This window comes from Sander lucioperca, chromosome 7 (assembly GCF_008315115.2).
Source record: "Sander lucioperca isolate FBNREF2018 chromosome 7, SLUC_FBN_1.2, whole genome shotgun sequence".
Lineage (NCBI taxonomy): Eukaryota > Metazoa > Chordata > Actinopteri > Perciformes > Percidae > Sander > Sander lucioperca.
Genome location: NC_050179.1, coordinates 8,348,144 through 8,363,520, shown reverse-complemented (window position 1 = coordinate 8,363,520; position 15,377 = coordinate 8,348,144).

Below are 15,377 nucleotides of genomic sequence, written 5' to 3'. Positions count from 1 at the left end.
TTCTTCACGAGGGAGCTGATGTTCAGCTCCCACTTGAGGTCCTGGGAGATGGTAGTTCCCAGGAAGCGGAAAGACTCCACAGTGTCAATTGTGGAGCCACAGAGGGTGATGGGGGCAGGTGAGGCTGGGTTCTTTCTGAAGTCCACAACCATCTCCACTGTCTTTAGAGCGTTGAGCTCTAGGTTGTTTTGCTTGCACCAGGTCACCAGGTGGTCAGCCTCCCACCTGTAGGCGGACTCGTCTCCATCAGAGATGAGTCCGATGAGGGAGGTGTCGTCCGCAAACTTCAGAAGCTTGACGGACTGGTGACTGGAGGTGCAGCTGTTGGTGTACAGGGAGAAGAGCAGAGGAGAAAGAACGCAGCCCTGGGGGGGTCCAGTGCTGGTGGTCTGTGAGTCGGAGACGTGTTTCCCCAGCTTCACATGCTGCTTCCTGTCAGACAGGAAGTCAGTGATCCACCTGCAGGTGGAGTCAGGCACACCAAGCTGGGAGAGTTTCTCCTGAAGCAGAGCCGGGATAATGGTGTTGAAGGCAGAGCTGAAGTCCACAAACAGGATCCTGGCGTAGGTTCCTGCGGAGTCCAGGTGCCAGAGGATGTAGTGGAGGGCCAAATTGACTGCATCGTCTACAGACCTATTGGTTCTGTAGGCAAACTGCAGGGGGTCCAGGAGGGGGTCGGTGATGGCTTTGAGGTGTGAAAGCACAAGGCGCTCAAAGGACTTCATAACCACAGAGGTCAGGGCGACGGGTCTGAAGTCATTAAGTCCTGTGGTCCTTGGCTTCTTGGGGACAGGGATTATGGTTGAGGTCTTGAAGCAGGCTGGCACGTGACATGTCTCCAGTGAGGTGTTAAAAATGTCTGTGAACATTGGTCAGTGCAGTGTTTCAAACACCTGCAGAGGTGTTGAGCAGATGCTATGTGAACTTCTAAACACAACGCTTTTAACAGGTTCTCACACAGTCTGTGCAGTCGCACCCCCAAATTGAAAGGACGCTTCTTTTTTTCAACAGTGTTGAAACCTTTATGTTCCAGCTGGTTCTAATCACTGAAGTGATGGCTAAAATGCAGAAATTAGCTGTAAAGTGCAGCTCAATTTCAGCACAGACATTAACCAGCACATTCAGAGTTCATTGCCCATCATTGGTGCACCTAGATTTGTATGACAGTTATGTTGGAGCACAGGTAGAAAAAATATGATCTAATCTGCTTCAGCATTGAAATCATATTTGTTTGGCAGATGTGAAGGGCCACTTCATTGGATCATGTTCAGAATTTCATTGCCATTTCAGCTGATTGATACTTAAGTGTCACTGGCTTCAATACAGTTGGCTCACTAAACTTCTCTCTAATCCCTAAAGCTATATTATACTTGTTTTAAGGCATTCAGACTGTCACTAAGTGCCACGCTAGCTACCCTATAAGCTTTAATTCCTAGAACACCATCGCCATCATTACAAGCCACAGACAGTGAGACAAAGGGTCAGGAGGGGATCGACTTGACTTGATGCAGGGTTGTTTGTTTGGGCAGTGGCAGTGAGGGCTTCTTCTGACGTCATTTGTCGGGACTTGGCGTTGGCTAGCCTGACCAGTGGCATTTGCTTTCCCACCATGTGGCCCCTGTACTTTGAGGCCAGATGGCAGATGATGCCTCCAAAGCAGACGACACACAAACAGTCATGCAGGCCTATCCGCACACACACACAAACATGCACACACACACACACACACACACACACACACACACACACACACACACACACACACACACACACAGACACATTTATATAAGCACACAAACACACACACACACTGCAATCTAGTTTCCCTTCACTCAGCAGAGAGAGGGGCAAAGCAACAGATCGATTTGTCATCCAAAATAATTTATAAAGTCCTGATAGAATGCCAGAAAGTAAACTTGGTGAAAAGTGGATGTATTATGATTGGACCCGGGTAGATCGATGTGTTCCTCTCGCTGTGAGGCTCAGCTTGTTTGTTTAGGTGGAAATATCATAATTAAAGGCACAGCACACAGCACTTCCGCCTCTCCTTTATCTGGACTGCAAAATTTGTTTCTCTTCTGCTCTCTGTCTCGTGTCCCCTCCTTTTTTGCTTGTGTTCCTTAGTCCCAAGTGAAGGAATCGTCAGTCATCTGTGAATAGTATTCAGTGGAAAAACCAGGGAACTGAGATTTGTCATTGAACTAGATATCTCGTGATGTAGTCCAGAGGCCCAGGGTTGAAAAGCAAAATTGAACACTTTGTAGGTGTATATAAGTGTGGCCTATTAATCCCGCTGGGAGGAGGCAAATCAATTTACTCCCTTTGAAAGTTTTTTCAATCATGAGCATCGCAGCTTTGAGGAAGACTAAATGAAGGAGGGCTTTCTGTAAATACATCATATCAGTAAACTGCGATAAGCATCAGCACTTTAATCTAAAGCTTCTTTGAGCTGCATTTGTCATGTGGTTTCTGCTTTACTGTACTAGAAAGAACACAAACCACAGAGTCACAGGACATCAAATGGGCAGAGAGATGATGACAGGAAATGCACATGGTGATCATTCCATAAGAAAGCCCAGTGCAAGCTGCTTCTCTTTGCATATTTCATTATTTCCACATTCGCTTCCCACTGCTTTTGTTTTGTAACCCACCAGACTATAAATGAACAATTATTTTTCTGTGGGGAACGGAGCCCAAGCAATCCTGAATTTGACCAAATTAATGCACACAGCATCATATTGTAAGCTGATGTTTTCACCAGTGACAATTAAAGGAATAGTTCGACATTTTGGGAAATATTTCGGGCAGAGAATTAGATGAGAAGTTCATATCTTTCTGTTTAATATAAGACTACAGCCAGCAGCCATTGAGCTTAGCTTAGCATAAAAATTGGACACAAAGGGAAACAGCTAGCCTAGCTCTGTCCAGAATCTGCTACCAGCACCTCTAAAGCTCATTAATTAACACATTACATGTTTGTTTAAGCCATACAACAACTCAAGTGTATAAAAAAGATCATGTAGCAGACTATTTCTTGGCTGGGAGCAATAACTTCCTGTAGTCGCTGCTGGTTGCCTGGCAACTACACAGAGCCCAAATTTGTTTTGGCACATAACCCCCATGGAACAAAGAATTTTCGTTTTTACAATTCAATTTTTGTATGGATTAAACAAATGAGGTATGACGTATTCTTTTTTGAACTCTAGAGGTGCTGGTAGACCGATTTTGCGTCGGACAGAGCCATGCCAGCTGTTTGTCTCTGTTTCCAGTCTTTGTGTTAAGCTAAGCAGCTGCTGACTGTTGCTTCATAGTCAATGGACAGATATGTGATATGTGGTATTAATCTTCCTATTTAACTCACGTATTTCCCAAAACGCCCAACTATTCCTTTAAATGTATTGATGTCTAAGAATTACAGCAGCAGCTATTTTAGAGTAATGTAATAATGACGAAACCTTGTAATCGACATCTTTAGTGATGAGAGTGTGTGCAGTAAAAGTGAAAGACCAGTGTAGATATGGATATTTGCCATAAACTCAATTGAAATTCCATTAAGCGCACAATTGTCTTACCCTTAAAAGAAAATCTTTACATGGAACAGCTTGATACAAAGATAATTATGTATTCCAGTCTTGCAGAAAGAGCAATGTAGCAAATGAACGGGTGAGCTGCAATGAATAACGAGATAACCTGCCTATTAAAGATAAAAGGGAGGTGTTGAGGTCATCAGCTTCAGAGCAACTGCTATTGGATGGCAGTTCAATTTAAGAGGGGATGGACCATACTTTGAGAATTTTGTAATTAATCAAAGTCCCCCTTTTAAACTCAACTATTTCACTTTCAATTTTATCTTCTCGTCTCCTACGTGCAAAGCCCTTGTGTGATGTGAGCCCATATCTTAATTACTCTCAGATCACTGATACACCCCCCCAACATAGACACTCACGGTATCTCTTGAGGAGACAGAAAATCATTTTACAGCTGAGCAGATAAGTCCCTTTGCTCCTTTTAACACCCCCCTAGCCAAAGCACATCTGACAGTATTGTAATGACAGACAGGCAGCAAAGGGCCTTACTATGATAATTCCTCGGCTACATACTAGTAATGAGGCCCCCACACCCGTGATGGATTTCAAATTGAGCCCTGCAAAAATATTATAATTTTAAAGAAGACATACATTGTTAATATGTTATTAATGGCAATGGCTGCTGGAACTGGCCTGCTGCTGTAGAGGTTTTTCAAGTTGAGTGAAGGATCATTATCGAACGTATGTTTGAGCATGGATATGTGCATTTGTAAGCGTTTACTAAAGATGTGTCCTGCTTTATTACTGACCTATAGTAAGGCCACTAATCAGTGAGTCTAATTTGATGTCATGTTCTACTTAATACAACATTTGATCTTATTTGGTCGCCTGCAAGAGAATAGTAGAGTCACACTCTGTGGTTCACCCCATTTCAAGTGCAGATCAGTCACCCAAAGCATTCAAGATGTTATGTGGCTGGTTTTCTCTTGCTCTTTTTTTTTTGGTTCTGCTGCTGTGATGCAGCCAACTCCCTTTAAAGGGGTGATAGAATGCAAAACTGATTTTACCTTGTCATAGTTGAATAACGACAGTACGGGTGGGTAAATAGGACATACATAGAACCTCAAAATCCCATTGACATCCCTTTCCTCTGAAAATCTCACAATTTGAAACTGCCTCTGAAAACGGGCAAATCTCAACAAAGTTAATAGTTGACGTCAACTCGGTAGTTCCTCCTTATTTGGCTCTAGTCTCTATCTTTGTCACGCCACAACATTTACATAGGCTACACCACTGACCTGAGATCAGGTAGTCTTCTGAATAGGTCGCACATATCTCAGAAATTGTATACATTGTTCATCTGCTATTTTATCACTAAATACACTTCTGAGACTTTTTTATGCAAGAAATCAACTATGTAGGGGTCAAATATGGGCCATTTTATGAAAATTGATGGCTAATAGCAAATTTTGTCCAACTGTGTGTCAGAGTTTAGCGGCAGGTGCTGCCTGGGTTGCTGCCTCGCTGCCCGGCCTGTCCTCCTTCACAGACCCCGGCCCGCTGTGAGCTAGAGGCCGGCAGCCCGCGGTGATCCATACCCTCGCAAAGTCACTGTTTCTGGATTACTGGACTACCAAATGCTGCTGCCCTGACAGAGCTCCAGGGCCTGCAGCTCCCCTCTTCCTGCTTAATGGCCGGTGTGTGTGAGTGAGAGCGCGGTCAGCGAGCTTGTTACGCCCGCAATCTCTTACCACAGGTTCCAGTTAATCTTATAATGGATATGTGTGTTGAGTTATTTAAACAAACGATCGGGGAAATAAACGCCTCTTGTCCGCGAGTGAGCTGGATGGAGCTCTATCAATGGGAGCTAGCTTGCCTCCTCCTAACAAGATCTCTAAAATTCACAAAAATGCATTAAATTGAAATCGGACAAAAATTTTAGCTAAGCTTTGTAAGACCTTAGGGTAGCTGTGATATACATGCCGTGACGAAATTCAAAGTGTAAATATACTATAGTTATGCCGAAAGTGTAGTGGCGATCTTTTCCCATAAGATTGAATGGGACACATAGCAGCTCCTCCTAAGGAGACCCCTCAAATTCACAAAAATGCCTTAAATTGAAATCAAAAACAAAAGTGTTAGTGTTAGTGTTAGCTTTGTAAGACCTTAGGGTAGCTGTGATATACATGCTGTGACAAAATCCAAACTATAAATATACGATATGCCGGCAGCTCTGCGGAGCCCCGAGCCCCGGTAGTCCAGTTACCCAGAAACGGTGACTTTCCCCTGGGTATGGAGCCCAGCAGGCTGCCACTTTCTCGTCAGACTGTGTGGAGCTCTTGAAGTCCGACACGTCTTACCAAATTTGCAATTAGCCATCAATTTTCGTAAAACAACCCATATTTGAGCTTTATATAGTTGATTTCTCGTATAAAAAAGTCTCAGAAGTGAATTTAATAACAAAATAGCAGACCTCTTATAAGTTTCTCCTAATGTCAGCAAAAAATATGAGACCTGCTGTCTCGTCTCCAATGTATGCGTATGTGGTTCGCTCAACCAATCAGCGCGCAGCTCATCTAAATATTCATGACCATACCATATTTGGCAGAAAAGCTGTCGTTCCAAATAGAGACATTCCACAGGGATGCATAAGGGCCCAAAGAATAGCACCTGGGAAATTTTCAGCCCAACCAATGTTACATACCCTATTAGGAGACCTTAAGGAACAGTGTGAAATACCCTATATAATCATTCTATCACCCCTTTAAAATGAGCAACACTGGTAAAAATTATGTTTCATGGGTAATTAAAGATTTGTGCACCTGTAGGAGCGACTGTGAGGGCTGTAAAAGTGATTGCAAAGGTATGTTTTGTTTTTTTTAACTCATGAATATGTAAATGGAGAAAAGTTTGGACACTGAGCATTATTGAAATCTCACGAACACACTGTCAGAATTGGACTCTTGTTCACACAGTACACAGTGAAGGGCCTGGAGCTGCTTGTCAGATATTATGATGGCGAGTAGCACATACAAGCTTTAGAATGACACAATCCAGCATATCTTTTGATGCTAAAATAATTATAAATGTGTCCTTCTATATATAAACCTGCCACATTAAAGTGCAATATTTTGATATGCTAAGCCAGGGGTTCCTTTATCTGCAAAGGGAAAACAATGCCAGAGGGCAATGCTGGGGCTTTGAGCTTAAGTCAGGGGCTACACTGACAGCACAAGCTGGTGGATAAATTAAACTGGAGACTGAAATAAACACAAGGTGAACAACCAAAACTGAACTGCTGATATTAAATATATTTTGACTTTCTGATCTGCCTGAGCACACACGGATACATTAAAGCACTTCCATTTTATTGTGCCTTCTGTCTAAATGATAGTAGTAAAACCAAATTTTATAACAATTTAAGATTATCATCATGGTTGGGCTTACCATCACGAGTATAAACATCATTAGAACAACTATTATTGCATAAAGCAACACAAATATCCACCTGCAGCGGTTTGGTTTTTCTCACTGGCGGATGAATCAGTGCGCAGTTGTCTAATCACCTCCTTTCACTCTTTCAGCTTGTTACTGGCTAATCATGCTCATTTAAATGGCTCACATGTGTAATTACCGCCGTCAAGCAGTCCCAGGCCTAACAGGTCAGCTTGCTTAGAGGGCCAAGCCCATTATGGAGACATTAAGTTATGATCACAGCTGTAGGCCAGCTGTAGTAGTACAACCCCGGGGAACAAATGCCAGCCTTTCTCATTGGGAAAATAAAGTGTTTGTTTAACATAGAATGAGGTGTGTGTAGTGTGTAGCTTCGATTAGCATAAATGACCATAACTCATTTGTGACTCACCAGTGGCTGCTGTTTCCCAATCAGACCATTCAGTGAAACTCATTGGACCTGATAATGATAACAATGACTTTGTGCTTCTGCATAAAAATTATAATTGTTTTGGTGAAAGCCAATGATGGTCATGATGAAGCAAAGCTCATGCAGTTGATTGTGTGTTATTCCAAGACGGAGCAACGGAAAGAAGGAGGGAGGGACAGGGATATTCAAGTCTTAGGAAGTGTCTGTACTTAGCGTACAAAAAGGTTCTCATTTAGGATGCGGAGAGTGCAGTGACACTCAGAGGATTAGCTGCCGTGTTTTCCATAAAGCGCTCTCAGGACACCTTCAAGTCTTTCTCACTTTCCCTTTAACTCCCTGTTTCTTCTTCTCACTTTTCTTTTACTCTATTGCCACACTCCCAGGAGGTGAAAGAAAACAGCCCTGAACTGTTGGAAGAGAGGAAGAGGAGGAAGTGAGAACAGGATGAACATTAATTCACTAGGTGTTTCACTAAGACATTTGTGTGCTTGCTGCATGGGTGTGGGGATACACAGAAAGACATCTGTGAATGTCATGGTTCCTGCAGGCTATAAACCAACGTTAAAAAAGCAGTGCAGATCCGCAGCTGGATTGAACCAGTGTTATGGCCGTTTTATGGACTGTGCCCATCCAATCAGAGCTCTAATTAAGCAAGAGCAGTGTGGGAATGGTGAGAGCATAGCACTTAATAGCCCTCAAGATTATTTTGTTGTTTACTAGAGCCAAAAGACTTTACACTGTGTGACTGCTGCAGCGCCATGTTGACACGGCTGTTTTATGAGCAAATACAGTTTTTTTCAGCTCCTTCTCTACTTAAAAGAGTCTTGGTGAGGCAGACCCAGGAGGCTGTACATTCTATTTCATTTCCATTTGAAAAACAGTGCAGTGGAGATGACAAATGTGTGAAGCCTATTGAGGAGCCTTCAGGGCAGTAATGTAAATAACAGAAATTAATCATCTTTTCCAAAGAGGGAGAAGCACGCCTCACAGTCACAACAAAGGTCACAAATACGGCCCACGCCTTCACATCTTCCAAACAAGAAATGACAGACTTCTGACACGCCACTAAGGTTTCACTGTGCGGTCTGTATGTGTTTTACGGTTTACTAACTGTGTTTTTATGTTTGTATATGAGTGTGTGCAAGCATCTCTCCGTGAGTGCTTTCTGAATCTGCCTTTGAATTCTTTGGTGTGTTTGTGTGCGAGGTTGTGCACGTGCATCTGCATCCACATGCATATGTGCATGCACACCTCTATTGTCTGTTTGAGTGAGTGTTTGGTCGCAGATTCGCAGGATACCTTTTTCTCTGAGGCTGAACCATCTACTTTTAGCTGACAGCAAATAGTTGAGCAGAACCAATTTAATCTTGTTTTTCAGACCAGGATGACATACGGGAGAATAAAGCAGTGAAGCTTGTCCTAACTCTCCTGGTGGAGGCAGTCACTACGGGCAGCCGTACACCGAAGAATAGATGGTAATTGCAATGTGTTGATTTGAACTTTATAGGCATCATGGGAAGCTATGGCAACACTGTGGTATTAACATACACTGGGCAAAGACACTGCAACCTTCTCATAGTTAGTCTAACAGCTTCCAGGGAAACTAATTTGCAGCTTGGGAAAAAACTACCTGACAGATCGATTTACCAATTCTACCCACAATTAATGGACGATTCACTCTCATTGAAAAAAGAATCCTCTGGGTAGATTCAGCACAGGAGAAAGGGAGCACAAATGTTGCTCTCCCACATCTCATAAATGTCACAATTAAAACCAACCACAAGCTCTGTGTACATTACAATACCTCTCGGGGGACAGCTTGACATTTGGACAATCATGTCGAGTTTCTCATCACGAAAGAAGTTGGATTTTATGTACCCTGAAGAGCTTGCGCATTGCAGTATTATTGGACTCATTTGGAGAGAAAGAGGTAATTGCATTGAAAATAAAGCACTGCAGAATGTTGCACATATATTCATAGCAGCCAAAGAACCACTGAAATAGGGTTTTTCTATGATGGCGATCTATACATAGAGCTGTCTGAGCTGAAGTGTTGCTGGTGAAGAGCACACACCAGCTGCCAGTGTGGGGAAAGAGAAGAAAATAGCTTTCATCATAGAGGGGAGAGGACTGTCGGGCAACGGGAGGCAGAGACTGAATCAGTCATACATTTTCAAATAAATTCACATGGGTAAACAAGAATTTGACTGCAGGAATCCAGAGTGGTATGTAACCAAACTGCTCATCCTCCCCAGATAATCTGCAGATGAGCAGAGTGAAGCTACAAGCAACAAATCCTTTCAGCTCCCAGAATTCTGTAGAGTCCAAACCAGATTAACAGTAGATTTGCACCAAATAGTCGATGAAGATTTAAAGGAAAGTCCTCCCCATTGTTTTACATAACACCAGGGTGGATGTAACTGCACTGGGGTTGACCCCATCTAGACTTTCTCCATTTTGAATGGCTGAAGCTCGGTAGCTTAATTGTTGCCCTGTTGCTTATGTTTTTGTTGATGGACAAAATTATGGGATTTGACTAAGAGGATTAAAATGCCAGCAGTTAATGAGACACAGCTGGGACTGGATCATAACAGACAAAATTGCACCCCCCATTGGAGTTACAAATCCATAAACACATAAACAGACAACACATGTACACATGGGCAGACACATCAGCACACAAGCACATATGTGGTCCCCCCCCCCCTCTTTCTTTTTCTCTCTAACACACACCTAGAGGCCAGGAGACAAGCTGCCACTCACTCATACTGTATATAAAATGCTAATTACACAGGGTTTATTGTCCCATTCAAATGAACCAGATTAATTAATGTCTTTTCTGCTGGATTTGAAGTATTTAGCCTAAAAGGACTCACTGAGAATAATAGCATAATTGTAAGCTCTCCCTATTCCCTTCTCTTTTAATGTTGGTTATAGGGACGATGAGGCTTCTGATGTTGTAAAATAAATTAAAGATTGATCCACATCTCATTACCACCTTGATCCATGTTATTATGTCTTATAAAGTTGGCTACTGTGACAGGATAAACAAGAGTAGTTGGCATCTGTTAGACAAAATATGACTGATCTCTCTATTCTGACATTAAATTAATACTGATACATAAAGCAAAATTGATTGCTGTTTTTTGCGACTTGGGGGCAAATTGGAACAATCTTTAATCACAACACTGATATATACTGGGCCCCTGAAACTAATAATTCTTATAGGCACAGTATCGTCTCATATCTTCTATCTAAATGTCACCTTGTAATATTTGATGCTAACTATAGGATCCTTTATATGGAACAGAACTTGCTTTCATTAAATGGTCATGGATTTATTTATTTTTCTGTGATCCGTCATGAGCATTTCTGTGAACGCATTTGTCTTCCAATTTTTCCAAAAAGTCAAACTTTACATCCTTATCTTTCCACTCTTGAGTAATGACAAGTCTACTGTATGTATCTAATGGGATGTAGGTTGTCTGATGTACATAAAATGTTAATGATATTCTTGGACATTATGACCTTACAGCCTGCAGCAAACCCACACACACTAAAGATAACATGCTTGATTAAATTCATGGGGCCCGAGATGGGCTTATACATGACACTAATGTGGCCTGAACCTACATGATAATGTAAAATGCATGTTAATAAACAGGCATCTAGTTTAAAGATTCTAAATAATGTAAGCAACACATTATTAATCACTAGCTGAGAGCACATCTAGAAGACAGAGTGCCTGCAACAAATGCATTTTGAAATAAGTGTGTGCGTGTGTGTGTGTGTGTGTGTGTGTGTGTGTGTGTGTGTGTGTGTGTGTGTGCGTGCGTGCGTGCGCATGTGTGTGGGTGTCCATCTGTGTGGGTGTTTTAATCTATGTACATCTTGTGACATTCGCACGTGGCAATGATGCATTATATTATATTTTCTCATACAGCAGTCAAAAATGACATTCCCAGCATCAATTTGCTGTGGCATATTTATTGTGATTCCTCTCATCTTTCAATCTTATTGAGAGCCCAGTGTTTAGTTGGTACATTCAAAAGGGAGTGACTGTATTATAATCAAACTTTGACAAAACTAGCTGTGGCTCTACTGCATGCATTAAAGGAGAATTCCGGTCGATTTACTGGTAGTAGCCAGTCCTATTAACTTACATTGTAGCTTGTTTCGCCGTTGCCGACTGCAGTGATCTTGTTTAATACTGGACCAATGTCAAAGGAAAATATTTCCTCAATAGTTTTAACTGTATCCGATACTCAATGAGCTGTTGCAGAAACAAGCCCAGCCTGAAGCAATAAAGCAAAAGCTGTCAGATAAATGTAGTGCAGTAAACATTACAACATTTCCATCTGAGGTGTAGTGGAGTACAAGTATGAAGTAGCAGCAGGGGCGATTCTAGGATCAGACCTTTAGGGGGGCTCAGCCCCTATGAGAATGTGAATGAGAAAAGTGTTAACCCCACTGCTGTGACAAATTGCAAGAAAATTAACATTGAACTTACATGAAATGTTATCATATTTGCATTCTGCATAAATCTCTGCACACCATTACTCTGTGAAATATCTCACAAACTCTTCACTCAACACATGCATCGGTACAACAAGCAGTCCCTGAGTAATCCGGTTTTGAAATTGCAACAAAATTTCTACATGGTCTCCAACAATTTAATCTCATGTAAACTATTTATGCCAGCACAGATATTTTTTGTAAATTGCTTAGCCAGTGTATTCCACCATAATGGTTATTATATTGCCAGATTCCAGATAATCCCACTTACTTATATGTATCCCACTTACAAATATAAATATATATTTCTACTGGTATGCTTCCTAGTGACATTAATGCAAAAATATGAAGAAAAAAACTATTCCACCTTTGTGTGCATGGTTAAAATTCTGAAGTGTAAAATAGCTCAGGCTACAGCACAAATATTCCCATTCATAGATATATGAATAATCAAGTCTAACCTCTGAATTTCTTTTCAAAGTGCACCAGATTGAGGCATTTAAACGTTAAAATACACACAATTTTCTTACAGGGGAGCATACCCATGGAACCCCCTAGGGGAGCTTGTGCCCCAGTGCAGCTCTAGGTCTAGTGACGCCCCTGGGGCAGTGTCCCTGTTTTAAGTTTACAAATATAAAAAAATTACCTGTTTTGGAGGTATTTATGCTTCTGATCTGAAAATGTCCCCGGATTTTGTCTCAGAAATCTGGTCACCTTATGTTAAGAGGCTAAAAGCACGTTTAAAACTTGCCCTGTTTCAGCCTCCTGGGTGCTAACGCTAGCAGGAGGATAACACATTGTAGGCAACACTGATTGTTTTCATTTTTCTCGCTACTACCAGCACAAGTGAGACCTGCTAGTCAGGCAGATAGAAAGGATAAATTGCAGAGAAGCAATGTTAATCAGAGGGAGATCACAGAATCAAGGCCTGTAAATGTCACCTTTACATGGTGTGATGTGGGGTGACTGATAACCTGTCCGTTCAAAGTTTCCCTATGGTCAAGCCACAATGACGGACACGACATCTCACCATGCAATGCTGCCTGATTGTATGAAGATTCAACAATTAAGGCCAGCATTTGTTTAGGCTGTAAACAGTCAATCTGCTCTGATATTTGCAAACATGTTGCCCTTTCAAAGCTCAAGGGCCACAGCATTATTTAACTTGGTCTGATGCTGTGATGAATTAGTGAATTTCTGTGAGTGTGCCCTGAATTCTATTATGCTAATATTACCAGACGGCCCATCTGCAAGCAGCATCAAATAGGATGCATTTCTGTTCAACTGAGCTATTTCTATCCGATGGGACATAGATTTAACCACCTGTACCCATATTCTAATACAACATTATTTTCATAGAAACACTGCGGCCATGACTGGAGAAATACTCTGTAATAGGAATTGGCATACTCACAGAAATGTAAAAAGCTGTGCATGTGGTGCCCAGTGACCCACAGGGCCCTATCATCGCTAGGTTAAAAGCTGATTGAGACCAATGACTTTGACTCTTACAGTAAGAGGGAACAAAAAGTTATGCCTCCATTTCAAATCAGCCTGAGTTTCAACCCACACACAAGACATGCTTCAGTGATCTGAGAAATTACAGGATACCACCCCTTCCAATTTCACCATCACTGGACCAGACTGTTGCAGGCTTTTGAAACAATTACCCCAAGGGGACCAGAGTAACCTTGTTTATAGCTCATTGAGCTTCCACAGTTCCAATTTCGCACAGGTAATTACAACATTGTTATCTTCTCCTAAATCTTCACCAGAGGTGTTATCACAAAAAGCTACCTTTGGCTCAGCTGTTTGCCTTTTTAGACACTGATCAAAACACACACAGTATCAGTATGCCCATGCATTTCTTGGACAGGCTTATGTTCGTTCTCCAGGTGTCATGACCCAGCGCAGCCTGCTCACCCAGAACACATCAGTCACACTAACACACATCTGTCGCACCGGTCCACCCACTCCATCACAGCCGTGGCTGGTCTCTCTCCTTGAATGTCCCGCCCCGCTTGGAGAGGACAAACAAATCTTCTGATTTGCCTCTAATCTGCAGTCTACCCTCAGCGTGGGCCACCGGCAACCCAGCACATCAAGGACAAGCACTCCACAGGGGGGGTATCCATTAGCACAGCATCCTGCTTCCAACATAGTGTGGTAGGGACAGGGCAGAGGGATTCGCTCCAATTAGAGATGGAGACATGGGGACTTTGCCCCTGACACGTCCCTGCTGCTCCACAAAAGAAGTGTGAGCACACCTTTCTCATACAAAGGAAGGCTTTCCTTTCTGTCATGTCTCCTGCATCGAGCTGTTGCTGTTCATTCACCTCAAACTATTTTGCACCATGCTGTTTTCTTTTCATGTGTGTGGGGCTGTCTGTAAGTATATGAATGGCTGGTCAAACTGATGCGTGTGTTTATGTCTATGGGAGAAAATGTGTGTGATATTGTGTATGTGTGCTTGCTCTTTGGCACAAGGGTGATAATGCTATGTTGGGGTGGTCTTTGGCATGCATCTCTCGTCCGAGGCTTCTATTAACAGAAATCCATCCCTCTATAGAGTGCAGCCTGTTCAGCTTGCCTGTACTGGGTTGAGATAGGTTGGACTGGCTTCATGCTTCATGCATTTGCATGCTGCATGAACACAATCTGCTGACGCCCAGTGGGACCTCCTTTCGTCCATTTGCATTGTTTTTACGCTCCTATGCAAAGTGAACCAATTTGTGGTCATAGTCCATCTGATTTTCAATCAGGATTTGTGTACATGAGAGGTAAGAGACACAGAAGAAAGCATAGCAACAACACTCTGCTATGAATATTTCATCTTTGTTCTATATGAATAAAACACAACATGTTCCTGATTCAACCATAGGACAACATACCTTTCACTGGTCTCGTGTGTATTTGTCCATTCTAAAGCGGAGAGATGAGCGCTTAGATATGAATGAGCCTTTCTATTATAAGACTGCTTCTATTGAATGTAAACGCCACAAATGTAAATGCCTGTAAATGCAAGTGCAGCCTTCAACATAAACACAGAAGAAAATCTAGTGTATTTGGTTGATTATGGAGTGTATCAACTATGCATGAAGCAATTACATACCAGGGCCTGGGGCTCGGATAGAAAACGAATGGATGAATTCCTACAACGATCCCCCCCCTCCACTCTCTCTACATGTCCATTCATTAATCCAGCCGGGCAGCCATTTGTTTGTGCAAACATTCGTTTAGCTGTTTGTTTGTCTGTTCGCTCAGCCATGGAAGTTTTCCCTTTTTTTATCTGCTTCAAGAGACATCAATGTACTGTCTTGTGACCCAATCTATAAAGATTTCCATCTGAGTTAAAGAGACTAGCTGCATTGATAAAGAAAGGTCAAAGGTGGAAAAACAGGCCCCAGAACCATGCTTGAGGTGACAGAAGTAGTGAGACGAAAAAATAAACT